The 26,547-nt window shown below is 43.4% G+C and overlaps 1 protein-coding gene across 3 annotated transcripts in view; it reads right to left on the reverse strand.

The window, feature by feature from the left end:
* Positions 1 to 26,547, reverse strand: part of LOC118401070 (SLIT-ROBO Rho GTPase-activating protein 1-like) — a 162,753-nt gene that overhangs the window by 108,154 nt on the left and 28,052 nt on the right. The window lies entirely within an intron of this gene.

Genomic DNA, 26,547 nt, shown 5'->3' on the forward strand with positions numbered 1-26,547 from the left:
AAGGAAACAGATGCATGAGGTGATTTTTAAAAAACACAAAATTCCAAGAGAGGCCACAAAATGACGTCGCTCTAACGAAAAATCACGGGGCCTTGTGCCCGGTCACAAACACCAATAGGAATTGCATGGTAAGTAGCTAGAGGCCTTTGTAACTGCTGCTGCTTAGCCCTGCTGTCAAAACTTTCGAACGTTACATAGAAACAGAGTTGTTATATAAGAAACGCATTTTCAAATGAATTCCTGACGAGAAATCACGTCTTATCTCTAGCAACGAGGTGGCTTAAGCCTCAACAAATCTATCAGATTGTCTAGCGTTGAGAATCCAGTGGAAATCGACTCAGGCCAAGACCATCATATGGGCATCATCGGCTTAAATCCCACACAAGAAAAACCCTCCAAAATGAACTGGCCCTATTACATGAAGTATAGAGCAAACACGCTGATTGCAGTTAAGGCCCGTCATACTCATTAAGTGTGTGTATTCACACCGAGTATCCCTAATCATGACTGGAGTCTGGGGTGGATGTGTTTTGGAGACTAGCTCCTGTAAAAAGGAGAAACTCGATGACGGAAGTCAGACCAAAAAATCACTGTCAAATGTCTCTGGAAGTTATAGTTTTAGTAGTCAGCCAGCATGAAACTACTATACTGACAAACTGTCTAATACCACAAAACACACCTCACCTGGCCAGTTCAGACAACGGTCTTGAACATCAGTTCAACACAACTTGATGCTTGAGGACCACTCAGTCATTAACATCTGTAAAGTACAGGCTAGTAGACTGTAGGGCTGAAAATAGCCACGGGAGGGTTTTTCAATATCATCAATACTGTCAAAACTAGTTCTAAAGTTTGACATTTTAATATTTGTCGCTACTTAAGTAAATACTTGCAGTCAACTTGTGTGATACTTTAGATAAAGAATATTTCATTCTTCATTTCACCTGTCAAAATGTTTCATTATGAACTGTACTGGTAATCCCCAGTCACATGGTGTTTGTTTACAAGCACACAATGAAGAGAGACCGGAGCTTTGAGAATATTTCTGCCGAGGTGCAGTTTGAAGATACTAGAACATTCCACATTTACTTTCTCTCCAAACAAACGAGTAATGAATGAATAGAAAAATCTGAATACCACATAGCAAAATAGTTATCTATTTACCTAGTCGCCTTGTTGTGCGGGAGAGGAGCATTCGAGTTAGGAGTGTTGATTTTTAAACAGCGAAAGAGGTATTTTCCAAACGGCCCAAATGATTCCCCATAGAGTAGACTGCTCTAGTAGACCGCACCCATCAATAACTGGACAAAATCAAGCGATTGAACCTAAAACATTGATCAATTAACTGCTGACTTAATTCAACTGTTCAGTCACAGAGCTCCTCATCGTGTTTCCCAAAATGTAAAATAAGTGGAATAAGCAGAGAACTTGGCTTCATTCATCAGCTTTAAATGCCAACACAGTCTTGAGAAATGAATGATTTATGTGGGGTCTATTAGAAATCCCTGATAAATTATTTTCTTTCCCAAGGCTTCGGGAGTGGCTCTTTCATCCTGGCACCTCGTGGGGAAATAAACAAATCAAATTGGGGAAGGTGGGACAGGAAAGGAGGGAGGGGGGTAAACTGGGGGGGTGGGGGTGCTGAGTCATTTGTTGAGGAAACAAACTGCAGTGATATGCATCCAGTGTCTGACTAGCCAGATAGAAACCAACAATCAGCCGGAAGTACATTTGGCTGCAGTGAAGAGTCCCTTCACTCCAATGGGTAACCACGCCATGGCTACTTGAGTCTGAACTCGGTTTAATCCAAACAACAACATTTTAGATTGTAGGTCCAGTGCAGGTAAAATAGGCCTATAGAGGGCAGATTGAGATTGGTGCCAGTTTCCTTTTTCAATCATGATGGGCTACCAAGACCTGATGTTCATTGTTTGGATGTCACAAGTTCAACCAGGTTCTCCAGCAAAGCATTTGTTCCATTGAGAGAGCGAGAGATTTCTATAGGGAGCTAAAGGAGAAAGGATGTTCCTAGAGAGGCTACCAGAGCTTCGAGAGTTCTCTTGATGAATGAGAAACACAGAATTCCAAGTGTGAATAATTCCTCACTCCAAACAGTGAATGAGGACGTGGAATTAAAACAAAGCAGCCGTGACATTTACGCAAAGGAGCAGAGCGGATCATTTAACAGAATTATATTCATGACTGAACATTAAATCATTCATATTGCAAGTCAAACATTGACCAGTGACACCATGCCATGATGGATGACATTGTAGTAAAATCACCATTCAACATTTGGTGCATATTATTCACCCATGACAATTTAGGCACATGTAAAACAGGTATACAATTAGGACTCTCTCTACCTACACATAACATTGTATTCAACTAAGATACAATCAGACAATCATATTATAATTCTTTCCCTTGAGTGACTCGGGGGCTGAAATGCATTCACGGAGAAGTCTAATCCACTAGTCAGTGAGGCAACTGGAGTGGATATCGCTGAGAATTCCACAGGTTCTCTCTGTCATCTCGGGACAGGTGAAAGCCTCGCTTTGATCAAACAGCCTGGGCATCAAGTATTCTGCTGTAGGCACATTCAAATCAATTGTCTGAACTGAACACTCCCGATTCCCACAATATCCAACAGACCCTCCAGAGAAATATTACACAAACAATGAACATTACTCTAGCCCACACTGGCACAGTGCGAAACACAATGAACCTTGAATTTCCTTCATAGAATAATACACCAACTCAGAGTGTGTAAAAAAAACGCACAGCTAATGACAGGTTCACAACATTGTATCCTTTGCGCTCTCCGCTCATGCAAACGCTGCATTGAGTGGTCATCCTCTATAAATACAGTGGTACAATCCTGTCTCTGAGGTCATCTGTATGGTAAACACGTGCAGAGGGGCCCACTGCGGAGCTTGAGGGGGGTGACTGCGATCAAAGCACTGCGATCCACTTCAAACAGGCAGCAGGGAGATGAGTGCACCTGTGCACTGCTGTGAACTGACACTTGCAGGACCTGGAAATAAAGTCAACGGGGCAGCAGGGAGCAGGAGGCTGGGACAGTCAACAGGTGGCTCTCTGTGGCCGTCTATGGATGGGCTTTGAGGGTCTCTGGAAGTTCATGGCTGGTTCCTGGAACCAGAAATGTCACAGTTCAGCCTGGTTTGGCCCAGTTGTTGGAAAGGGGCATACGTAGGCATGGATACAGACTTTGTAGGCCTTCGTGCCCACTGCATGTCCAGGGCTGACAGCACAAAACCAAACATCCAATAGAAATGAAGGGTATGTGTCCCAGAATACACACTGGGTGGACGTGTACAATGAGAGAGCGAGACGTTTGGTCTTTATGACGATCAGTTGGAACCAAAGGCTGTTTGTTCTGGACTGGATGTCATCCAACCAGCTCTTTTCAAGAGCGCACGACAACATATTTCCCATAACCCCATTCACGGTGGCAAATATGTCCAAAGTTGCAACTCTGAATTGCTTTTGATTGCGGGCCATTTGTTGAGAGAGAGAAAGTGCAGTGTCAGCAGGACGACAGAGAATGAAACACTGTTGACCTCCTGAGGAAAAACAAGCATCAGTGAAAACAACCCGCCCACTGTCCGAGAAGCAGGGCCAAGTTTTTCCTGCCTCTGCCACGTGAAAAGACTCTTCATTGTTCCACCAATTCACTTTGCTCTGAAATAAATTGAATAAACAGCACCCCTGGCCTGCTTGCTGCTCTTCTTCCTCTGTTATATTTTATCATTAGTTATATAATTAGTCCACCAAGGGTCCCGCTGCTGACTTCTTCTCTGGTTCTTCCTACTTTATCACCGCCTCTGCCAAAAGCTATCTGGGGCATACTATACTGTACTGTGGACCTGACTCCCTCATGTCTAATATAGACAGGTGTGTGTGTGTGTGTAATGTAAAAAGTAACTGCTTAACTCATTAAAGAAATTGTAGTAGTGGCTACACTCAAACATCTCCAACTGTCAGTAGAACTCAAAATCATAAGTGGTACTAATTTTGTCAATATAATTTCTTTTAACTTGCTGTTTTTGAGTACTGTTAACAAATATTAGGTAATTGAATAAATATGACTTATTTGTGTACTGCTAATCTAAAGTAGGTTTTATAAGTTGTGATTTTATTACATTTTAAAGTCAATATAACATTTATTAAATAAGTTGTTCTTTCTAAAGAAACATCTAAAGAAACATCCTCTCACTGTCAACTGCGTTTATTTTCAGCAAACTTAACATGTGTAAATATTTGTATGAACATAAGATTCAACAACTGAGACTAACTGAACAAGTTCCAGACATGTGACTAACAGAAATTGAATAATGCATCCCTGCACAAAGGGAGGGGGGGTCCAAATCAAAAGTAACAGTCAGTATCTGGTGTGGCCACCAGCTGCATTAAGTATTGCATTGCAACTACACCAGATTTGCCAATTCTTGCTCTGAGATCTGGGCTCTTCTCTGGCCATGGCAGAACACTGACATTCCTGTCTTGCAGGAAATCACGCACAGAACGAGCAGTATGGCTGGTGGCATTGTCATGCTGGAGGATCATGTCAGGATGAGCCTGCAGGAAGGGTACCACATGAGGGAAGAGGATGTCTTCCCTGTAACGCACAGAGTTGAGATCGCCTGCAATGACAACAAGCTCAGTACGATGATGCTGTGACACAGCGCCCCAGACCATGACGGACCCTCCACCTCGATCCCACTCCAGAGTACAAGCCTCGGTGTAAAGCTCATTCCTTCGACGATAAACGTGAATCCGACTATCACCCCTGGTGAGACAAAACCACGACTCGTCAGTGAAGAGCACTTTGTGCCAGTCCTGTCTGGTCCAGCGATGGTGGGTTTGTGCCCATAGGCGACATTGTTACCGGTTATGTCTAGTGAGAACCTGCCTTACAACAGGCCTACAAGCCCTCAGTCCAGCCTCTCTCAGCATATTGCGGACAGTCTGAGCACTGATGGAGGGATTGTACGTTCCTGGTGTAATTCGGGCAGTTGTTGTTGCCATCCTGTACCGGTCCCGCAGGTGTGATGTTCGGATGTACCGGTGTTGTTACATGTGGTCTGCCACTGTGAGGACTATCAGCTGTCCGTCCTGTCTCCCTGTAGAGCGGTCGTAGGCGGCTCACAATATGGACATTGCATTTGATTGCCCTGGCCACATCTACAGTCCTCATGCCTCCTGCGTTCACGCAAATGAGCAGGGACCCTGGGAATCTTTCTTTTGGAGTTTCTCAGGGTCAGTAGAAAAGTGTCCTAAACTTTCATAACTGTGACCTTAATTGCATACAGTCTGTAAGCTGTTATGGTTTTAACAACCGTTACACAAGTTTTTTAATTGTTTATGGTTTATTGAACAATCATGGGAAACAGTGTTTAAACCCTTTACAATGAAGATATGTGAAGTTATTTGGATTTAGACTAATTCTCTTTGAAAGACACAGTCCTGAAAAAGGGACGCTTCTTTTTTGCTGAGTTTATTAGGTTTTACGCTTTACATAAAACAATAAAGGAGTAGTCAAAGACATGATATTTGAGTAGAAAAACCTGATTTATCTGCTGATAGAATTATTACGTTTTTGAAAGTTAAGAATACTTAAATGTCATGTGGTTCTGTTTTTAGAGGATTGTGGGTAATTCAAAATGTTTGACTTGATACCTTTACGAAGTTGTATGCATGTTTGAAGAAAGAAACATTTCCTAAAATAGTATTAAGCCGTTTGTTGTCCTATGAGTTGTAATTCAAATGAGATCCAAACCATCGGGCAAATTGACGTTCAATGATGAGACAAACCACTCACCATTAAAAAGGTCATGTCAAATAAAATTGTATTTGTCACATGCTCTGAATACAACAGACCTTACAGTGAAATGCTTACGTACAAGCCCTTAACCAACAATGCTTAAAGTTAAGGGGAAAAAGGTGTTAGCTGTTCAGGAGTCTTATTTCTTGGCGGTAGAAGTGATTAGAAGCCTCTTGGACCTAGACTTGGCGCTCCGGTACCGCTTGCGATGCGGTAGTAGAGTGAACAGTTCACGACTAGGGTGGCTGTGGTCTTTGACAATTTTTTGAGCCTTCCTCTGACACTGCCTGGTATAGATAGAGGTGATGTACTGGGCCATACGCACTACCCTATGTAGTGCCGAGCAGTTGCCATACCAGGCAGTGATGCAACCAGCGATGCTCTCGGTGGTGCAGCTGCAGAACCTTTTTAGGATCTGAGGACCCATGCGAAATCTTTTCAGTCACCTGAGGGGAAATAGGCTTTGTCGTGCCCTCTTCACAACTGTCTTGGTGTGTTTGGACCGTAGACCACTACGCCACTCGGGAGGCCCTAAGGCACCGCAACGCAGTTGCTAGCTGTGCCACTAGATCCTGGTTCGATTCCAGGCTCTGTCACAGCCGGCCGCGACCGGGAGACCCATGGGGCAGCGCACAATTGGCCCAGCAACAGCCGGGTCCCATCGCGGGGACCCATCGGCCGGGTCCTACAATGTGATTTTCTGGATTTATTTTTCTCATTTTGTCTGTCATAGTTGAAGTGTACCTATGATGAAAATTACAGGCCTCTCATCTTTTTAAGTGGGAGAACTTGCACAATTGGTGGCTGACTAAATACTTTTTTGCCCCACTGTATTGGTGTTGGAGTCGTGCCTGGCCATGCAGTCATGAGTGAACATTGAGTACAAGAGAGGACTGAGCACGCACCCCAGAGGGGACCCCGTGCTGAGGATCAGCGTGGCGGATGGGTTGTTACCTACCCTCGCCACCTGGGGGCGACCCGTCAGGAAGTCCAGGATCCAGCTGCAGAGGGAGGTGTTTAGTCCCAGGGTCCTTAGCTTAGTGATGAGGTTTGAGGGCACTATGGTGTTGAACGCTGAGCTGTAGTCAATGAATAGCATTCTCACATAGGTGTTCCTTTTGTCCAGGTGGGAAAGGGCAGTGTGGTGTGCAATAGAGATTGCATCATCTGTGGATTTGTTGGGGCGGTATGCAAATTGAGTGGGTCTAGGGTTTCTGGGATAATGGTGTTCGTGTGAGCCATGACCAGCCTTCCAAAGCACTTCAGATGTGAGTGCTACGGGTCGGTAGTCATTTAGGTAGGTTACCTTAGTGTTCTTGGGCACAACGAGAGATTCAAAAGCTTCTTTGCGGGCACATTACTGAGGATCTAAAATGTTCCTACCACACCGGCACAGTGATGAAGAAGCTGTGCAGCGACACAGCTTCTGCACCATTGAGAGCATTCTGTAGGCTGCATCACCCCCTGGTACGGCAACTGCACCACCCTCGACTGAATGGTGCCGCCAGCCCAGCGCGTCACGATGCCTGCCCTCCAGGACATTTACAGCACTCAGTATCAAAGGAAGGCCAAGTAGATCATCAAGGACCTCAGCCACCCGAGTCATAGACTGTTCACTCTCTCAATCTAGCAGACAGAGACAGTGTACACACACACACACACACACACACACACACACACACACCTGTCCCATGTACTGTATATAGGGACATTAAACCCTGAGCTGTTTCTTTTACATTGTGTATTCTTCACATAGCTAATTGTAAAATACAGTATCTACTACTGTACATTGCATTTTCTTACACTATTTATACACTGGATTCTCAACATAGCTTACTGTAATATATTTACTGCTGTACATATAGTATATATATATATTTTGGTGTATATACACTCATAGATTGCATTTGTATTACTGATACAGTGTTATAGGGCTGTTAACCGGACATGATTTTATAGTTATCCATGTACTTGTTTGACATTTTTGCTGCACTATTACGAGCTAGTAACACAAGCATTTCGCTGCACCCACTATAACATCTGCTAAACTTTGTACGCAACCAATAAACTTTTATTTGATACGGGTTACTCAGTTCTAGGCAACGGGTTTCCACAACGGGTTTTCCTCTACAAGCTCACAAGCAGCAGCTGAAACAGCTCAGCAGATGTGGGGTCTGGGAGTATGATTTGATCTGTTAGGACAGCTGGTCAGCTAGTCCAAGCATTTAACGAACGAGACCTTACAGACAAAATACTTTACTATTTACATACATTGTAAATGATGCAGGAGGGTACCTTGCCTCACCATCTAGTAGAGATCTGGGGTTAGGAGGGTGCCTTGCCTCACCATCTCGTAGAGATCTGGGGTTAGGAGGGTACCTTGCCTCGCCATCTAGTAGAGATCTGGGGTTAGGAAGGTGCCTTGCCTCACCATCTAGTAGAGATCTGGGGTTAGGAGGGTACCTTGCCTCACCATCTAGTAGAGATCTGGGGTTAGGAGGGTGCCTTGCCTAACCATCTAGTAGAGATCTGGGGTTAGGAGGGTCCCTTGCCTCACCATCTAGTAGAGATCTGGGGTTAGGAGGGTACCTTGCCTCACCATCTAGTAGAGATCTGGGGTTAGGAGGGTGCCTTGCCTCACCATCTAGTAGAGATCTGGGGTTAGGAGGGTGCCTTGCCTCACCATCTAGTAGAGATCTGGGGTTAGGAGGGTACCTTGCCTCACCATCTAGTAGAGATCTGGGGTTAGGAGGGTGCCTTGCCTCACCATCTAGTAGAGATCTGGGGTTAGGAGGGTACCTTGCCTCACCATCTAGTAGAGATCTGGGGTTAGGAGGGTGCCTTGCCTCACCATCTAGTAGAGATCTGGGGTTGGGAGGGCTGCCCAACATGGCGTTATGTGAAGGAAGACTGACTGGATAAACAGCATCAAAAAGGTAATTATGGACTTGGCTCATAATTCTTTGTCAGATCACACGCTCTCAATACCCGCAGAGAGCTGGATCACACACACTCTCAATACCCGCAGAGAGCTGGATCACACACTCTCAATACCCGCAGAGAGCTGGATCACACACACTCTCAATACTCGCAGAGAGCTGGATCACACACTCTCAATACTCGCAGAGAGCTGGATCACACACACTCTCAATACTCGCAGAGAGCTGGATCACACACACTCTCAATACTCGCAGAGAGCTGGATCACACACACTCTCAATACTCGCAGAGAGCTGGATCACACACACACTCTCAATACTCGCAGAGAGCTGGATCACACACACACTCTCAATACCCGCAGAGAGCTGGATCACACACACACTCTCAATACCCGCAGAGAGCTGGATCACACACACACTCTCAATACCCGCAGAGAGCTGGATCACACACACACTCTCAATACCCGCAGAGAGCTGGATCACACACACTCTCAATACCCGCAGAGAGCTGGATCACACACACTCTCAATACCCGCAGAGAGCTGATCACACTCTCTCAATACCCGCAGAGAGCTGATCACACTCTCTCAATACCCGCAGAGAGCTGATCACACTCTCAATACCCGCAGAGAGCTGATCACACTCTCTCAATACCCGCAGAGAGCTGATCACACTCTCTCAATACCCGCAGAGAGCTGATCACACTCTCTCAATACCCGCAGAGAGCTGATCACACTCTCTCAATACCCGCAGAGAGCTGATCACACTCTCTCAATACCCGCAGAGAGCTGATCACTCTCTCAATACCCGCAGAGAGCTGATCACACTCTCTCAATACCCGCAGAGAGCTGATCACACTCTCTCAATACCCGCAGAGAGCTGATCACACTCTCTCAATACCCGCAGAGAGCTGATCACATGCCAGTCTCGTTACAGACTTTTTGAATTTCAAAATGCTATCTATTTCGATCAATTTAGCGCAAGCAATGTTACATGTATAAAAGTTAAGATATTACATACTGATATTGAAAGTATGACTTAAGCAGGTTGAGGGTATCTGTACTTCACTATTTATAATTTGGACAACTATTACTTATACTTCACTACATTCCTAAAGAAAATGTACTTTTTACTCCATACATTTTCCCTGACACCCAAAAGTACTCGTTACATTTTGAATGCTGGATAGGAAAATGATCCAATTCACAGACTTATCAAGAGAACATCCCTGGTCATCTCTAGTGCCTCTGATCTGGCGGACTCATTAAACACAAATGATTAGTTGGTCTGGTTTTCTTAATAAGGAATTTGAAATTAATCATACTTTTAGCAAATGCATTTACTTTGATACTTAAGTATATTTATAACCAAATACTTTTACTCAAGTAGTATATTACCGACTTTCACTTTTACTTGGAGTCATTTTCATTAAGGTATCTTTACTTTCACACAAGTATGACAACTGGGTACTTTTTCCACCACTGGTGTGAAGGCTACAGGTTGGCTGTCTTTCTTTTTATGGGGCATCACATAAAACAAACTTTTCAACGTAGTTTTTATCAAATGAATCATTTGAAATGTCATGGTATATATATCCTTGTATGTAACAATGTCACATGGATATTTTTAATTTAGGGAAAGTATTTGTGTTAAAATATGCCAATATTTTCTTGGGGTTGGCAAAAATGAATGCTCACACAAGTATTCGATTACTAAGGTCTGTTCGGATTTTCTAATAACCGTGCACATCCCTAGTAAATACAATTTCAGCTTCAAGTTCTGCCCTGCTGCTGATTATTATACTGCAGCTCCCACACACCAGCCCTCTGCCCCCCAGCCCTCTACCCCACGCTTCCTCAGTCCTCTGCCCCCCAGCCCTCTACCCCACGCTTCCTCAGTCCTCTGCCCCACGCCCCCCCAGCCCTCTACCCCACGCAACTCCTCAGTCCTCTGCCCCACGCCCCCCAGCCCTCTACCCCACGCAATTCCTCAGTCCTCTGCCCCCAGCCCTCTGTCCCCACGTTCCTCAGTCCTCTGCCCCACCCCCCCAGCCCTCTGGACCCCCCGCCCTCTGGACCCCCAGCCCTCTGGACCCCCAGCCCTCTGGACCCCCACGCTTCCTCAGTCCTCTGTGCCCCCCCCCCAGCCCTCTGCCCCCAGCCCTCTGCCCCACACCCCCTCAGCTCTCTGCCCCCCCCCCCAGCCCTCACAGAATTCTGTGATGTTGGGCAAGTTCCCTCTCCTGTCCCTCATGTTCAAGTATTGTTATCAGGCAGGGAGTCTCTGGGTTGTTTTGTCGGGAGCAGCAAGAGCAGCTGTTTGTTTGTTTGTTACTAAAGCCACATCAATACCTCTGAGGAGCAGATGTCTGTACTACTGTTAGCCTGTCACGGTCTCCTGGCTGGTACTCACACACACACGTGTAAATACACTAGGCCTAGGGCATGACCACACACACACACACACACACTAGGCCTAGGGCATGGCACACACACACACACACACACACACACACACACGTGTAAACACACACTAGGCCTAGGGCATGGCCACACATACACGTGTAAACACACACTAGGCCTAGGGCATGGCTACACACATGTGTAAACACACACTAGGCCTAGGGCATGGCCACACACATGTGTAAACACACACTAGGCCTAGGGCATGGCCACACACACACACGTGTAAACACACACTAGGCCTAGGGCATGGCCACACACACACACGTGTAAACACACACTAGGCCTAGGGCATGGCCACACACACACACGTGTAAACACACACTAGGCCTAGGGCATGGCCACACACACATGTAAACACACACTAGGCCTAGGGCATGGCCACACACGTGTAAACACACACTAGGCCTAGGGCATGACCACGCACGCACATGTGTAAACACACACGGGAAATACTGCTTTAGTGGCCAGCTTTGTCTTTTGTTTTCTCTGTGGCTCAAGAGGAATGAGGGCGACTGACCCAGAGAGCTCGTTTCTTCCTGTACCGTGATTTTTATTTATAGGCTGAGTCAGAAAATATCTCCGTCTGTCTCAGCAGATCGGCCATGCCCACTTACACATAATTAAAAGCTATACTTAAAACATTAAACAGAGACTAAAGCATTGCCTTGCTATGTTGTTGTCTTTGGTCTATCTTTATGTAGTGTTGTCTGTTGTTGTGATGTGTGTTTAGTCCTGTATTTATACATTTTATTTAAATAAGAATTTGTTCTTAACTGACTCGCCTAGTTAAATGAAGGTTAAATCAAATTAATAGGCCTCAAATTCTTGTAATGCTGAAGTAGCGTTGTTTCAGTGGTAAACGTAGAATGCACTGTGTTTAATGAGTTAAAAACATTATCAGATTTCTGCCTATTAATATCTGCCTAATGTTGGTTAACCCAGAACTTAAGTCTGGCTTAATAAGTAAAATGCTCGATAGAGTTCTGGGTCCAAATGTGCTAAGAGAACCGATAGAATGAGGAACAGAACCGGAACGAAGACATCCACCCTCTCTATTTGCAAGTTACTGGCATGGCTATCTGGCAAGGCTATGGGCCAAATGCCCCCCCCCCCCCCCACCCTTCGAAATTCAAAAGGCGCCAACACTTGCGAAATTGTGACTCGTCCAAATGATGAAAAAACCCAAGCACCAGGAACTAATACTGCTCGTTATCTCATGCATCCAGTTGTTTCATGACAAATCTAAGCTACCATTTATATTTACATAGTCATAGGATTCTCGAAGCTAAATCCTTCAAACAGGCCAGGCCAAAGCAGCTCATTGCATTACTATATGAACACATTTCACCCTCATTCAACAGGGTGATTATTCAAGTGTATAATCACCCAGGCAATAACTGAGATGTAATAATCCTCAAATCAGCATTAGGTCATCTCTGCCAAGCGGGCACAATAGCCGATGGTGACGGTTGCCAAGGCGACGCTTCAACAAGAATGAATACCGGCAGAGCAGGCGGGGGGGGACACATCAATCACCACGGGCATCATTATGGTGGCCTGCGAGGATCCTCATTCAGCTCCAACCCAAATAGAAGAGCGGGGTTCTAGGAGATTAATGTGACCACACTTTAGAAGGAAATTATATTTACTCAGCTGCTATGTGATATCCAGCAGCAGTCCTGTTTGCTCTGGATGCCTTTGGTTCTGCACTTGGCCATTCTCTGTCTTTTCATCCTCCGTGCCTTTCCCCTACATCCTCACCTCTCTGCTTCACCCCTTCAACCTCCCCCTCATCATTTATCTCCAGTCCCTGCCAAGCTGCCGTGTCTGTCTGCCCTGAGGGGACAGGAGTGGAGAGAGGACTCCTTTGTTTTGGAAACTAAAAAACAGGTATTCAGGCTACGGTTTTGTGTGGAATAGGGCCTTCCCCTTGTATACACTCCCATTTGGAAAATGACATCAACTCCACACTTCAGATCTACCGCCTATTTTCTCCCAGAGCTCTGAAAAATGACACTTGAGACTAGCATCTGTGTTGGCTTTGTACTTTTGTTTGGCAATACCAGTGATGGGAGAGCGATGGAGGGGGCCGAGGCTCGTATATCAGCCACCACACACAGGTCAGACCACCACCTCCCTGCTCCATCACACAGTGAGCTGACCCTGGAGTAATAAGCCTGTCCAGGCAGGCCCCAGTTCTTCAACTTTGGATGGTTAGTTTGAGAAAATCCTACGGTCGAGAGATCATTGGGTTGCTGAAGTCCCAAAGAGTAATTACATGGGGGGGTTCCCAAAAACAACTTCAAGTGTGGCCCATATGCAAATTCCATATGAATATTTCTGCTTCCACTGAAGTGAACACTCGTTTTGAAAGTAAAGGCATGTCAATCTTCAACTAAAATAAGGACTGACCAAATAAATCGGTGAATCACATTAAATGGGTTGTTGTCATGCCCAGGGGGATGAGCATTTGAGGGGAAGTGGCAGTATTACTTCTGAGCCCTCTGCCTGAGAGCACCCTGTGATAAAGCATGAAGCTTAAGGGGCACCTGGGACAAAGCATGCAGCCTTGAGAGGAGAGGGGTCACACAATGAGGTGTCTAGTCCAAAGCCAATGCATATGCACACACTCACAGGCAAAATAATAGGCCTAGAGTTCAGAGGGCAGAGATACAAGACCATACACCTGTGTGTGAGGAGTTATTCCTAGCAATGCAAACCAGATTCAGGCCATTCTTAAAACACATCACAGGGGATAGTAAGTTTGACAGTCCTCCTCACCCCTGTTCCCCAATGCTCACACTGTCTCCCTCCACTGAACAGCCTGGTCTCGGTCTGCTCCAGTCTGATAAGGCCTTGTCAGCAGCCCCTGACAGAGCCTCTGCACCCGAATCAATCCATTTGAAATGAATCACCTTTGGATATTAAACTAAAAACTTTCCATACAAGTTTGCCCATGGAAGAAGTGGTCAGAAAGTCACTTTTTGGACTTGAATGCCAAGACAAAAATGTGTCAATATTCAACTGACTTAATTTCTTGATGTCTATAGTATTCTCTCTGGTATGCAATCTGGGTTCCGCTCAGGTTATGGATGTGTCATTGCAACTTTAAAGGTTCTCAATCATGTCACCATTGCCCTTGATTCTAAGCAATGTTTTAGTGCGATTTTTATTGACTTGGCCAATGTTTTCGATACGGTAGACCATTCCATTCTTGTGGGCCGACTAAGTATTGGTGTCTCTGAGGGGTCTTTGGCCTGGTTTGCAAACTACCTCTCTCAAAGAGTGCAGTGAATAAAGTCAGAACATCTGCTGTCTCAGCCATTGCCTGTCACCAAGGGAGTACCCCAAGGCTCAATCCTAGGCCCCACGCTCTTCTCATTTTACATAAACAACATAGCTTCCTACTGCCTGAGCTCTCATCCATGTATATGCAGATGATACAGTGTTATACTCAGCTGGCCCATCCCTGGATTTTGTGTTAAATGCTCTACAACAAAGCTTTTTCCAAAAAGCTTTCTCTGCCATTAACCTTGTTCGGAACACCTCTAAAACAAAGGTAATGTGGTTTGGTAAGAAGAATGCAACAAACACTCAAACTGGACAGTTTTATCTTAATCCCTTAATTCAAAGACTCAATCATTGACAAAGACTCATTGACAAAATCAAAAGACTCAATCATTGACACTCTTACTGACAGTCTCTTGTTGTGATGTGTGTTTTGTCCTATATTTATATGTTTTTTTATTTATTTTTTATCCCAGCCCCCGTCCCCGCAGGAGGTCTTGCCTTTTGGTAGGCCATCATTGTAAGTAAGAATTTGTTCTTAACTGACTGGTCTAGTTAAATAGATGTTAAATTAAAATAAAAAGGTTCTCAAAGTTGACCCATTTTGCTTACCCACCATACCATGAGACATCCATGTCTTCATCACTGGAAAAGATAAACTGTTTGAGTTTCAAGCTTACAAACAGTGTTGTCAAACTATTTTATCATTTCTTAAAATACAAACAAAAAAACATAACAATTGTAATGTTTTAACCTTTAACGTCAACTATCTAAAAACACGTCTTCGTATGCATATGTTGTAGCTTAGACCCTTACTTTACATTATCTGAGGTTTTGTGTTGTGTCAGCCATCGGTTGAGACACAACATGCCCTTGAATACAGGCTGGGTGCTAAATGTACTGAAATGGGAATCAAATTGAAATGAGGGGGCCCTATAGCTCTAACCCTCTAATAAATCCAGACTGACCCCCAAAAATGAAGTACTGACTATCCAGTGATCTTTCTGGCAGAATGTCTGAGTAAGTGGAGTTCAGTTCAGCCATGACCCCACTTCCTTTGAAGCCACTAGTTAATGGTCCAATGGTCCCTAGGAAACATATCACGGCCTAGCCCTTCAATAATCACTTAGAGATGGGTCCTCACCGGGGCTGGTGGAGTAGGGTAATATAATATTACTAAAAGGCAAACTGATGCGAGACCATGGAGGAGAGGGGAGAGACAGTGCTAAGTGCTTGCTAACATATATTGCATTAGCGGCTAGCTAAAGAGTTCTGGCACAGGACCAGAGAGAGTCCACAGGCCCATTGAGGTCCCGCTCTGCTATAGGTCACCTCTTTTTGAATACTCCATCACCATAAACAGACCGGCTGAATGTGTCCCTTCAGACTGTTCAGTGAGGCTACAGTTATACCCTAAATACAATGTGTATGGCGTCCTTAATAATTTGACAGATTAGAGGGCAGTAGGGGGTGAGGATGCAAAGGAGGCTTAGGTTGATTCTCTCTCCCAACTTTCTTATAGAAACAATAACAGCGAGTTCGGCCATTTCCTTAATCCTGTTCTCATAACTGAGTAAATATCAAAAGATGACGAAAGAGGCTGTGCTCTTCAAAGCACTTTAATGTAGTAATTAAATGTATGTTTTCAAGGGAAACCGCTGTAAGCGGTCTACACAAATCAATGGCTTGATCTTCAAAATCATGACTTGTCCTCTAGACCAGTTGATTCTTAGCCAGGGGGCCTAAGACCCCTGGGGGTGGGGGATTAGAGAGCTTTGAAAACGCTGGGATAAAACTTAGTTTAAAAAAATCACAGCAGCAAGCCCAAAAAATCTTACATGTAATATTTGACAAGCATTAAAAACATTGGACGATTTCCTATTTGGAGTGTGTTGAACACACATTTCACTATGGTGAAGATTTGATTAAAGCGTTTCAGTGGGCCTCAGAATGGAAAAGGTTGAGAACCCCTGCTCTCGACAAAAGTCTCAATGCTGTCGGTCTCGATAGATTTTCTCCACATAACCCTAAGGGCTGTTGGGTCCAAAAATTCCATTATCTCCCTTTATGAATCTCAATACCATCAGATGACAGATATACTCCTATGCAGGCTTTGAACGAAGAGAGCATTCTCCCGCGGCAGAAACCCAACAGACTCGGACACCTTTTGACGTGCTTATAGCCCGACTACCCGTCGCCATGGTAATGCATGGTGGTGTGACTTCACCTCGAACATTATTACCCGATTCGGTGAGTAGCAGCACGAAGTACTGTCAGGGTGGTAAATCGCTAAGTCCATGATGTAATACGGTAATACCCTCAGGCCGTGTGATTGACACCATGCCTGCTAGTGCTAAAAACATACTATAAGTCTTAGTTGGCTAGATCATGTTAAATTACACACGCCTATTTATTGACTAAGGTAAGAGGCTTAGTCCACTTTTCAAAGTTGCATAAGAACTCTGTGGAGCATAAGGGTCCGTACACACAAGACTAGAAGTGTTGACTAGAACCAACTACTTCCTTTCTGGCATAGTTTTTCTTTACCACGAGCAGTGTGTACGGACCCTCAAGTAAAGCACATTTCACCATGTCAAACCCAACCGCAGACGACCACATGTCTTGTGCTCTTATTGTGGACAGCAGGCAGAGATTTCCCCAGATGATCCCCCCTTTAATCATCCTCTAGTCAGCCATGCAGCTGACTGGTGTATGACATCTCCTCGGGAAAGGGAACACACAATGTCTGCTGCCAGAGAGACCGACCCGAGAGACTACAGACCTCAAACTGCAGAGAGCTGAGGAGTGCATTGAGGTAAATGTCCGATGAGAGCATATATGACTTGAAACTGGCAGAAAAAGCCACATGGGAAACATTACCCATTACTTAGTGATTTGTATGACTGTATCCTCTAAACAGCAAAAGAAAAACATCTTCCACTCATGTTCTTTCTCCATTCCTGACCGCCCTTCCGTCCTTCTCGCCGCCCCTCCCTCCCTCTTCCTCGATCGACCACAAAAGATGGCACCTCGCAGAATGTGTGGTTTAGCCCGCCTTTGATAGAGTTGAGCCGGTTGGAGGGAGGGTAACTAGAGAAGAACAGCACTTCCATTCAAGACCCAGCCTGTAGCTCCAGAGGCGCTGACATGCGGGGGGGGGGGGCTGGTTCAGAGTAATAACAGGGGAACCACCATGAAAGCCTAGACCAGGACACTGGATGATTGGGAGACCAGATGAGAAGCTAAGCTCCAGTAGTGATCAGGGCCTCCTATTTCCCCATCTCTTGTATATGGACTAATACTTTTTGACCTGGAGCTATGAAGGAGGTATGTGAGAGAGAATAGTTGGAGAGACATGGGGATCACGTATGTGTACACCTCTAGGGTTTGCATGCAATCTGGGTTTAACACACCATAATACCCTTTTCATTGTATAGGCATCAGGTAAAGTGGATGGTATGGAAAGTAACAAAAAGCATGTGCATGTTGATGACAAGGTCCATGAACAATTCTCTTTTCTGGACCGTACACAAAAGCCTTTCTCGCTTTCACTTATCCTGGCCAGAAATCAGGGGATTCTTTCCTATCCTCCTCTTGTTACAGTCTCCCACTTAAAAATCAAGGTCTTTGCACAGCATTACCCCCCACACCACATCCCCAAACCCCATCTATACAATTAGAAACAAAGCTATCCTTTGAATGACAACAGAAAACAAAAAAGAACAGACAGCAAAGAAGACTGTCCAATGTTTATCCAGGTTTTGTTTTTATCTTGAGTTTTTAAAACGGGAAAAGGGGCTTCTTTTGAGAAACAGCTCAGATTGGGGGATAAACGTATCTTCAAGAAGCAGCTGGCTGGTGGACAGAGTCAAAGCACAGCTGGACATTCATCGCTCACATGCAATCGCACACGCTCAGAAAGAAAAGACACTGCCACACACACAGTTCTCTCTTTCAAACACACACAGTTCTCTCTTTCAAACACACAATCAGGCACGCACACATGGACCTACAGTGCCTTCAGAAAGTATTCCTACCCCTAGACTTATTCCACATTTTGTTGTGTTACAGCCTGAATTCAAAATGGATTCAATTTTAAAAAGTCCTCCGATCTACACATAATACACCATGATGATGAATTGAAAACGGGTTCGATTCTTTTTGCAAATGTATAGAAAATTAAATACAGAAATCTACTCTACATAAGTATTCACACCCCTTTGCTATGACACTCCAAATTGAGCTCAGGTGCATCCAATTTCCTGATCATCCTTCAGATGTCACTAGAACTTGATTGGAGTCCACCTGTAGCCAATTCAATTGTTTGGACATGATTTAGAAAGAAACACACCTGTCTATATAAAAGATCCCACATTAAGTCCAAGGAACTGTCCGTAGATGTCCGAGATAGAATTGTGATGAGGAATATATCTGGGTAAGTGTATAAAACAATTTCCAGAATGTTGGAAGTCTCCAAGAGCACAGTGGTCTCTATTATTAGGAAATGGAAAACATACGGAACTACCCAGACTCCGCCTAGAGCTGGCTGTCTGACCAAACTGAGCAACCTTGTCCAAGAACCCAATGACCACTTGGACAGAACTACAGAGTTTCTTGGCTGCGATGGGAGAACCTACCAGATGGACAACAGTATCTACAGCACTTCACCAATCTGGGCCTTATGGGAGAGTGGCCAGACGGAAGCCACTCCTGAGAAAAAAGGCACGACAGTACGCCTGGAGTTTGCAAAAAGGCATGTGAAAGACCGAGCATAAGACAAAAGATTGTGGTCTGATAAGACAAAAATGTAACTCTTTGGTCTGAATGCAAAGCGCTATGTCTGGAGAAAACGAAGCACAGCTCATCACCCGTCTAACACCATACCGACCGTGAAACATGACATTTGAATAAATCCACTTAAAATACACCATCACAATAAATCCATTATTTACTTCAGGCAGGTCTAAAGAAACATTATGATATGAATAAAATGTATTTCAGAAGAACAGAACATGAGTCGGCCTACTGTTATCTGGCTATTCGCCATGCCATAGGTTGTAGGCTAGTTCATTTAGCAGACAAGATATGCTTACAAGTCCCGTGCCATTATTTTATAGTAAGAAAAATACATTTGCACTTAGCTGAATAAAATAGAAAGGATATTCCGGAGCGAGTGCTCATATGAAGTGGCTATGTTGAGCATAAAAGTGGTCATTTGAAACAGGTCCTATATGCTAGATTTAGAGTTATTTGGCAACTTTAGTTGTGAATGATACAAATCTTAGAATTACTTAGAAATCAAAACATATATGGGCTGAACGATGCGACTAGGCAATTGATGATTTGAGAAAGTGTTCTTGCCTCGCTGCTCTCTCATCAAGTGATCATATTTTCACCCATCAGTCTATTCTCAATGTAATATTGTCTTTACTAAGAACAGTGGCAGGGGGAAAAATATATAATGTGGGGTTGGCTACTCTGGTTCATCAGGAAGTGTATAGGAGATGTTGTTAGAGTAGGCTACTCTGGTTCATCAGGAAGTGTATAGGAGATGTTGTTAGGGTAGGCTACTCTGGTTCATCAGGAAGTGTATAGGAGATGTTGTTAGGGTAGGCTACTCTGGTTCATCAGGAAGTGTATAGGAGATGTTGTTAGGGTAGGCTACTCTGGTTCATCAGGAAGTGTATAGGAGATGTTGTTAGGGTAGGCTACTCTGGTTCATCAGGAAGTGTATAGGAGATGTTAGGGTAGGCTACTCTGGTATTATAGCAGAGCATGTGCTTCATATAAGAAGCTGAGAAATATAGGAGGAGCTGGGATCCTCCTCTTTTGAGTGGCAACCATCAAAACTCTGCTTTCACACAGGATTGCATATAGAAATGACTTGGCTTATAAATAACACACTTATTTCACGTGTCAATCACAGAGGAGCATGCAGCCTCTTGCTGCATGCCAGGTGATAATCCACCCAAACTATGCATGCCATGGGCTCTCCAACCCTGTTATTGCAGCTACCCAGAGCTTAATTTGTGAAACCAAGTGAAATCTGTTCGGGAACATCGATAGTAAAATTATTTCACAACAAAACATATTTAAATTAAACTGTTGAAAGCCCCTGTTTCTGCACGCTTGAGAATGGAATGAAGAAGAGCGCTGAGGAGATGGAAACACACAGTGGTGAGATATTCTGTAGTTAAAAGGTAATGTGTCAGCCTATCAATTATGAAAATATAAAAACTGCACAATTACTAGGCTATTCAACATCAAATACAAATGCCCTATAATTGTAGGATCTGTAAGCTGCCCTGCACAATCAATGAACCAACAGCATCACCTATATGTTCTCTCCCAGACTCATGGATAGACAGTTTGGAGCATAGCATACAGTAACAAGTCAATCCAATATGCACAATAATACAGTCCAAACTCAAAGGCTATTACTAGAATTTGTTTAATTTTGGAGTATAGACTAGACCAATTATGTACCAATTTTTTGTAAATGTGTTTCTGCTGCGTAATATATGCAGTAGGCTGTGTCTTATAACGGCACAATCATTATTTGAATTTGGTGGGGGGGTGGACAATGCGCATGCATAAGCTCTAATAAGTTCAATGCTGTATGGGTGTTTTGAATTAATCGAATCGTCACCTTAGAAAGCGCTGTCCATTTTGTTGTGTTTGGCTTTGAAACAACATCCCCAACGACCATGTTTTCCACTCAAGTTGTTGAACTTATTTCTTCAAATTGATTGATCACAGTGAGGGGAGTTTGTTTTGATAAAGTGTTTGATGTGATTTTCAATTACATTTATGTCAGAGTGGTTAGATGCCAGAATGGTTGGAAGGACAATAGAACGCGGAGTACCAGAACATTAGCAAACTGATGGTAGTTGGCAAGTTAGGTACTACCAAAATGTCCAGAGTGCATAAGAGGAGATTACCATGACTCAACGGTCACGTGGAATTTGACTGGGGTCATGACACATGATTGCCGTGTGGCAGTAATACAGTCACAGCAACAGCCCTAGAGGTGGCAGGATAATGATATGGGATGCTTTTCAGTAGTGGTGACTGGGAGACTGGTAAGGATAGAGGGAACTAGGAATAGATTTGAATTCAGGTTTATCCTTGAAGAGAACCTGTGTAAACAAACTTGGAATGTAAATCTTCATCCCAGTCTAACTGGACAATGACCCCAAGCACGCAGCTAAAGCAACGCAGGATGAGCTCAGGGCGAGGATCTCCTTCCAGAGAGACATCAGGGAACGTAACTCTGTTTCACGGAATCATGGCTCACTCCGGATATACTGTCGCCGCCCATACAGCCACATGGGTTCTCAGTACATCATGCAGATAGAAATAAAGAACTCTCCAGGGAGAAGAAAAGCGAAGGTGTATGTTTCATGATTAACTACTTATGGTGTGATTGTGGTAACGTATAGGAACTCAAATCCTTTTGTTCACCCCACATAGAAAACCTCAATCAAATGCGGACCACATTACCTCCCGAGAGAATTCTCTTTGTTCATCGTCACAGCTGTGTATATTCCCCCTGGAAACCACTTATCCTGAGGAAGCATTTATTGTAGCTGGAGACTTTAACAAAGCAAATCTGAGGAAAACGTTACCAAAGTTCTATCAACACATTGCCTGTAGAACTCGCACTTCAAAAACTCTCAACCATTGTTACTGTCCTTTCCGGGATGGCTACAAGGCCTTCCCCTGCCTTCCCTTCGGGACCCACTACAACTTGCATACTGCCCCAAGAGATCCATGGATGATGGAATCGCCATCGCACTGCCCTATCCCATCTGGACAAGAGGAATACCTATGTAAGAATACTGTTCATTAACTACAGCTCAGCCTTCAACACCATAGTACCCTCCAAGCTCATTATTAAGCTCAGGTCCCTGGGTCTGAACCTCACCAAGTACAACTGGGTCCTGAACTTCCTGATGGGCCACCCCCAGGTGGTGAAGGTAGGCAACACCTCAACTATGCTGATCCTCAAGACAGGGAACCCACAAGTGTGAGTGCTCAGCCCCCTCCTATACTCGATGTTCACCCATGACTGTGTGGTCATGCACGCCTCCAACTCAAATCATCAAGTTTGCAAACGACAACAGTCGTGGCCAAAAGTTTTGAGAATGACACAAATATTAATTTTCAAAGTCTGCTGCCTCAGTTTGTATGATGTCAATTTGCATATACTCCAGAATGTTATGAAGTGTAGTCAGATGAATTGCAAGTAATTGCAAAGTCTCTTTGCAATGCAAATAACTGAATCCACAAAAAACAATTTCCACTGCATTTTAGCCCTGCCACAAAAGGACCAGCTGACATCATGTCAGTGATTATCTCGTTAACACAGGTGTGAGTGTTGATGAGGACAAGGCTGGAAATCACTCTGTCATGCTGATTGAGTTCGAATAACAGACTGGAAGCTTCAAAAGGAGTGTGGTGCTTGGAATCATTGTTCTTCCTCATGGTTACCTGCAAGGACACACGTGCCGTCATCATTGCTTTGCACAAAAAGGGCTTCACAGGCAAGGATATTGCTGCCAGTAAGAATGCACCTAAATCAACCATTTATCGGATCATCAAGAACTTCAAGGAGAGCGGTTCTGTGGATGTATTTCAAGGCCTACCTTGAGCGGGATGATGGCTGCGTGGTCCCATGGTGTTTATACTTGCATACTATTGTTTGTACAGATGAATGTGGTACCTTCAGGCGTTTGGAAATAGCTCCCAAGGATGAACCAAACTTTTTTGGGGGTCTTGGCTGATTTCTTTCTTTTGTTTTTCCCATGATGACAAGCAAAGAGGCACTGAATTTGAAGGTATGCCTTGAAATAAATCCACAGGTAATAGCCCATCAGAAGCTTCTAAAGCCATGACATCGTTTTCTGGAATTCTCCAAGCTGTTTAAAGGCACAGTCAACTTAGCGTATGTAAACTTCTGACACACTGGAATTGTGATACAGTGAATTATAAGTGAAATAATATGTCTGTAAACAATTGTTGGAAAAAAACACTTGTGTTGTGCACAAAGTAGATGTCCTGACCGACTTTCCAAAACTATAGTTTGTTAACAAGAAATTTATGGAGTGGTTGAAAAACTAGTTTTAATGACTCCAACCTAAGTGTATGTCAACTTCCGACTTCAACTATATGTGCATACAGTACCAGCAAAAGTTTGCAATTGGGCCGATTGCAAGTTTTCATAACAAATCGGTAAAATCGGCCTTTTTGGACGCCGAATACATTACACACACACACACACACACACACACACACACACACGGCAACTGCGTGGCATGCTGACCACCTGTTACGCGAGTGAAGCAAGGATCCAAGGTAAGTTGCTCGCCAGCATTAAACTTATTTAATTTTAAAAATCAACCAATCTTCACATAATCACTAGTTAACTACACATGGTTGATGATATTACAAAGTTAACTAGCTTGTCCTGCGTTGCATATAATCAATGCGGTGCGTGTTAATTAATCATCGATTCACAGCCTACCTCGCCAAACTGGTGATATAACAAAAGCACAACCGTTGCACGAATGTACCTACCCATAAACATCAATACTTTTCTTAAAATCAATACACAGAAGTATATATATTTTTAAACCTGTATATTTAGTTAAAAGAAATTCATGTTAGCAGGCAATATTAACTAGGGAAATTGTGTCACTTCTCTTGCGTTCATTGCACGCATAGTCAGGGTATATGCAACAGTTTGGGCCTCCTGGCTCATTGCAAACTAATTTGCCAGAATCCTACATAATTATGACATAACATTGAAGCTTGTGCAATGTACCAGCAATATTTAGACTTAGGGTTGCCACCCGTTTGATCAAATACAGAATGGTTCCGTATTTCACTGAAATAGGCTCGTAAGCATTCATTCAAACTTTACTGCGTTTGCCAGCAGCTTTTATCGCAATGCTTGAAGCACAGCGCTGTTCATGACCTCAAGCCTAACAACTCCTGAGATTAGGCTGGCAATACTAAAGTGCCTTTTAGAACATCCAATAGTCAAAGGTATATGAAATACAAATGGTATAGAGAGAAAGTTCACGCGTCATAATTCCCATAATAATTATATCCTACATTTCTTAACTGGGAATATTGAATAACTGGGAAAATTGAACCACCAGCTTTCATATGTTCTGAGCAAGGAACTTGTACATTCACTTTTTTACATGGCAAATATTGCACTTTTACTTTATTCTCCAACACTGTATTTTTGCATTATTTAAACCAAATTGAGCATGTTTTATTAATTATTTGAGACTAAATAGATTATTATTTATTATTATTTTAAGTTAAAATAAAAAGTGTTCATTCATTATTGTTGTAATTGTCGTTATTACAAATATATATAAAAAAAAATAAAACACTAAATAAATAAATAAATAAATAAATAAATAAAGGGGAAAAAAATAAAAGTCTGATTAAAATCGGTATTGGCTTTTTGGTCCTCTTAACCAGCATGGCTACCACAGCATTCTGCAGCGATACGCTATCCCATCTGGTTTGCGCTAAGTGGGACTATCATTGGTTTTTCAACAGGACAATGGCCCAAACACACCTCCAGGCTGTGTAAGGGCTGTTTGACCAAGAAGGAGAGTGGTGGAGTGCTGCATCAGATGACCTGGCCTCCACAATCATCCAACCTCAACTCAATTGAGATGGTTTGGGATGCTTTGGACCGCAGAGTGAAGGAAAAGCAGCCAACAATTACTTAGCATATGTGGGAACTCCTTCAAGACTGTTGGAAAAACATTCCTCATGATGCTGGTTGAGAGAATTCCAAGAGTGTGCAAAGCTGTCAAGGCAAAGAATGGCTACTTTGAAGAATCTAAAGTTCTTGAAATGTTCCGTATTCACTGACCATGTCTTAAAGTAAATGATGGACTGTTGTTTCTCTTTCCTTATTTGAGCTGTTCTTTCCATAATATGGACTTCGTCTTCTACCAAATATGGTTACACTTTCTTGGTTACTACATGATTCCATATGGGTTATTTTATAGTTTGATGTCTTCACCATTATTCTGCAATGTAGAAAACAGTAAAAATAAAGAAAAACCCTTGAATGAGTAGGTGTCCTAACTTTTGACTGGTACTGTATACATTTATACTCCTACATTGCTCATCCTATTATTTCTTAATTCCCTTATTTTATTTTGAGTTGTGTGTATTGTTAGTTATTACTCAACTATTGGAGCTAGGAACACATTTCTCTACACCCGCAATAACATCTGCTAAATATGTGTATCCCCAAATTTGCAAAGCTGATACAGACATACCCAAGACAACTCAAAGCTTTACATCTCCACCAAAGGTGCTCTTAAACTCTGGGAAGTAAATACTTATGTAAACGAGATATTTCTGTATATACATTTCTAAAAACAAACTAAATCCATTTTGAATTCAGGTTGTAACAACATGTGGAATAAGTCAAGGGGTATGAATACTTGGCTCTTGTCTAAGAATAATTTGACAAATCCCTGTGTCTGAACAGTGGCAGTACTGATTTCTTCTGAATGTATTTTCACATTAGCCACACTAGGTAACACTGTGCCCATGTGTCCTAGCATGCTGAGAATGTCTAGGATATATTAAGCCAATGAGTCCCACCACATCACCGGTGAGTTTCAGACTTCTATCCCCTTTTAAAAGACATTGTGTGATTGAGCTATAGAATTCTGGTTTGTACCATTTGATTCATCTATTTTTATTGCATCCATTTGGTCTACAAACAGATATTGAAACCTTTGTGTGTCACAACGAGGAAATGAAGGTTGGGATTACAATTATGTCAACAAATCATGCTCCCTTTTGCCAAGCCCCTACACGCACTTCACTTCCTATCATTGAATGAGGCTCTGTTCTGTCAATGCATTCAAAGGAGCACAGCCGTTTGAGACTGAAAAAGACCTTTACGGGTTGACCATGCAATGCATGATTCCAGCAGGCTGCACCACCAACAACTATGG

The sequence above is a fragment of the Oncorhynchus keta genome, chromosome 22 (assembly GCF_023373465.1).
Source record: "Oncorhynchus keta strain PuntledgeMale-10-30-2019 chromosome 22, Oket_V2, whole genome shotgun sequence".
Classification (NCBI taxonomy): domain Eukaryota; kingdom Metazoa; phylum Chordata; class Actinopteri; order Salmoniformes; family Salmonidae; genus Oncorhynchus; species Oncorhynchus keta.